Genomic DNA, 4,062 nt, shown 5'->3' on the forward strand with positions numbered 1-4,062 from the left:
CAGTTATACCTTTTTTAGAATAATAGTAGATACGATGTAGGTACTGTTTAGTGGGCACTAAATGTCACTTAGAAATACATTTTTAACTTTGCAGTATTCCTGCAGTAAAACTCTTTTTTTTTTTTACAGCTTTTGGGGGTAATATGTATATTTTTCCACAGGTAATATACATGATTTGTTTCATCAAAACAAAAGGTGGGTTTATTAGTTTTCCAATAACTGTTGAATAAGCACATTTAACAGATCCAGAAATAAGTGGGATAAATGTTTACCTCATAAATGATCTTATTGTAAAGCTGTGACCTAATTAAAAAATAAACTACCTTATATTAGCCCTTTAAGTCTCAAGTATGAAATTGTAATCTATTTACAGTTGATTTAGAAAGAGGAAGAAATAGGTGCAAAGCAAAAGAAGAGTAAATATTGATTCAACATTGGAGGAGCCACTGGAAGATTAAGTTCTTCCAGCAAGTCCTAACTCATGGAAACATACCTGGCTTAATTTGTTTAGTATATGCAGATCTACTGTATTGCTTGGGTATGTGTATTTGCACTCACTTGGGTGAGGTCTGGAGTTGAGGGGGCATCTGGTATCACCTGTTTGTGTGTACTTGGGTGAGAGAGAACTAAAACTGTCTGTTAGAGAGGGAGCATCTGGCATCATCTGCAAAGAGGCGAGCTCAAGCTGTTGAAACCATCTGTGAAGAGGAGAGAGGTACAGAGAGATAGAGATACACACTTCAGAGACCAGCATAAAATACCAAAACTGAAAAGCTACATTCTTAAATAGCAAACATGCTCCAAATAAATTCTTAACTATAGACACTTTTTGGATGCTGATAGAAAAAACAGTGAACTTTCTCTGGTGACAGAGCTGTCTGTCTCTGCTCCCTGGGCAACGCACATCAGACATCAGGAGTCTCCACGCAGCCTATGTATGGTGGACATCATAAGTCCACAAGAGGTCCATGTGCTGCAACAGGGAAAAGCCTTTTGACTTTGATTTTTGAGGTGAAAAGGCAGACATGCCAACCCTCGAAAACATCCATTCCTAAGTCCCACTCAGCCTCCTGACCCCCACTACTGAAACAGGTGCTGTTGAGGTGTTTATGTATCCCTTTGAGGAAGGAAATTTTGCCTCCACTTTCTTAATAATATTTAAACTTGTCTCTTTTAAACCGACCTAAAATATTTCTGGGTGGATTTGTACAAATCATTGTGTTGTTCATTGCCTCAAACATAGCTAACGCAAACTATCCTTGCTGGAGCTCTCATTTTATGCAACTTATCACTTTTAAAACCCTTTAAGGTTAATGCCCACCTCATCTGCAGTTGTATGTATACATCGAGGATGCAGATTCCCACTGCCGTGCTGGCTGGAATCCTGGCTTCTGATCGCCTGTTTGTTGTATTTTTCACACAATGTCATTTTCTCACGTTCCCACTTCCATGTGGAAAGAACTCTAAAAAATCTTCACTTCCACTTTAAATCCTTCCTTCAAGCTTGTCTTTGTGGCAATGATAGAAACCACTTGTCAGTGATTAGCCAGCTGGTTTGACCAGTGCTTATTGCACTGGTTACAGCTATCTTACTGCTATTTTTGTGTTTCCTCTCCATCTGTCTTATCCACCTGCTGTCTCTCATTTCAAACTTAAGTTTAAGCTCCCTGGACAAAAACTCTCAATTTGTTATGCTTGTACAGTGCCTAGCACAGTGTGTCCTTAGCTATATGTTCTCCTTCAATACAAACTAATATGTGCTAAGCTGACTGAGAAGGAGGGATGATGCAGATTCTGCATCTCAGGGTGGATTTACACCATCTGTTCACTGATACAGAAGCCTGAGCAAGTTTAAACACCACTGGTCATCTTGGCAAATGACCTGGGAAGTAGGATGAAATTGCACATTTTGAGTTCCAGGCTGTCATGACTGGACCATAGCAAAGGCTGACCAGGGTTGTCTTTACACAGCAGTGGAAAATGTAAACTCAGGAATATGCCTGTTGGAGAAAGGACAAAATGTATACTTTAGGTACTATAACACACATACACATATTTGTACAAGTTACATGATATTGTGCACAATATTGTACACAATTCAGAAGTGCATACACAATGTTTATACTGTAATGCCATTTACTTTTTACCTAGCCACAGAACAGGCTGAGTAATAACCACAGAATCTCAAAGAATAGAAAGTGGAAATTGTGGAGCTGTGTTTTAGCTTCACCACTCCAAACATTTCTTCTGATATTCTGTGCCAGGGCCCAATTTTAGAGGTACTTTAGGCATTTAATTCCATTACAGAATTTTTAATTTCTTTTTTTTTTTTTTTTTTCTAAATTAAGAGGATACATCTTTTTCCAGGAAGGCTCTCCTAAATATTCCCAGGTCTAATTCAAATGTTATACAACACCATATCTCTATTACAGTTCAAATATAGTTCAATAATTTCAATTTTTTGTGGAATCACATTGGTAAATCTGTACATACGGTTGAAAAGGCACTCCTATGATAAACTCCTGTGTTTAAACATGTGACACTGTGGAAAAACTAACTCTGTGAGATCAATTTTTTTATTGCCTAAAGGCAAATTTACATGCTCAAATTTAGAAAAATTCCATGTACTTGTTCATAAATTTACAGCTATGTAAGAATGGAGACATCATGCTTTAAAGCACTATTCAAGTGCTTCACACTTCTTTTGGACATCCACAGCTTGCATATAGAAAAAGTAGGCTGGAATAAAATTGGGCTATAAATTTAAGGTACAAAAACTAAACTGCAGCTATCTGTACAGATTGTCTTGTCTTGTTCTATGGATGTCTTCCAACAGCTTAGGTGTATTTATTTTGTATTGAAAATTCCCCAGATCCTGTCCTTGGTAGTTTGCTTCTTTGATAAACTTCAGATGCATGTAATACAACAATGATAGACCTAGCAGAGATATTATGAATGAGTGGAAACTCATGAACATCATTATTAAGATTTACAATGACATTAATATTGTCTGTGTTTTTATTACTGACGTCTGTGTTATCTTTTCTGAACTGATAACTTTATTTACATTGTGCTAGAAAAAAAGATAAAGAATCCAGTCCCAAAGCTTGCATAAGTATCAGTAAAAAACAATTAGATAAAAGGATATACAGAAAGGGTGGAACAACTGAAAAAACAACCAACCAATCAACCAACCTCCCCTCCCCCAAAAAAACCACCCAGGACAAAAGCTTCAGAAGTTTTTAGATTTTGGCTGTGAACATTTCTTGACCTCTGTTCCTAGGAGCATTTCCCGAATAGGAATGTATCCTAGCAGCATCCAGATTCCCTTCCTTGCTTTCCTCCTCCTCCTCCCTCAACACCCTCCTCACACACACACACTTCGGCTTCTATGCAAAGAAATCACAGACACCACAGGCTGAAGGGAAACAGTGAAGTGGTCCAAGAGATCCTCTGATCTGGGTGATTAGGAAACTGCAACCCTCAGGCACTCTGCAGCTTGCCCCAGCAGGTAATCATGAATTGGTACACCAGGGATTGTTTTTTAGACTTAAATAGAGAAAGGTAAAACAAGAACCATAGGCAGGAAACTGATTTGCAAATTCACAAGAGAATTGAGAAATGTTTTAAGGCTGCTTTCTATTTCTTTTTTAAACACTGAGGGATTTGCTATTAGAATAAACTGCTAAGCAAAGTAATAAAATGTTTTAGTTGACCCTAGCTGCTTTTACCATGCATATATTTTGGTCAGCTGGAAGGTACTGCGATAAATGCAAGATTATTTTGGCTAAATTACTCAGTATAGTATGATACAAAATTGATGTTCCGGCATTAGATTTGTGTTAGAAGTGTGGTCAGCAGGTCGATGGAAGTGATTCTCCCCCTCTGCTCAGCTCTCATGAGACCCTAGCTGGAGTACTGTGTTCAGCTCTAGGTCCAGCATAAGAAAGACATGGACTTGCTCAAGCAGGTCCAGAAGAGGGTCATGAAGATGATCAGTGGGCTGGAGCACCTCCTGTATGAGGACAGGCTGAGACAGTTTGGGTTGTTCTTTCTTTCTTT

Source organism: Pygoscelis adeliae, unplaced genomic scaffold, assembly GCF_000699105.1.
Source record: "Pygoscelis adeliae isolate BGI_AS28 unplaced genomic scaffold, ASM69910v1 Scaffold41, whole genome shotgun sequence".
In the NCBI taxonomy this organism is placed as follows: domain Eukaryota; kingdom Metazoa; phylum Chordata; class Aves; order Sphenisciformes; family Spheniscidae; genus Pygoscelis; species Pygoscelis adeliae.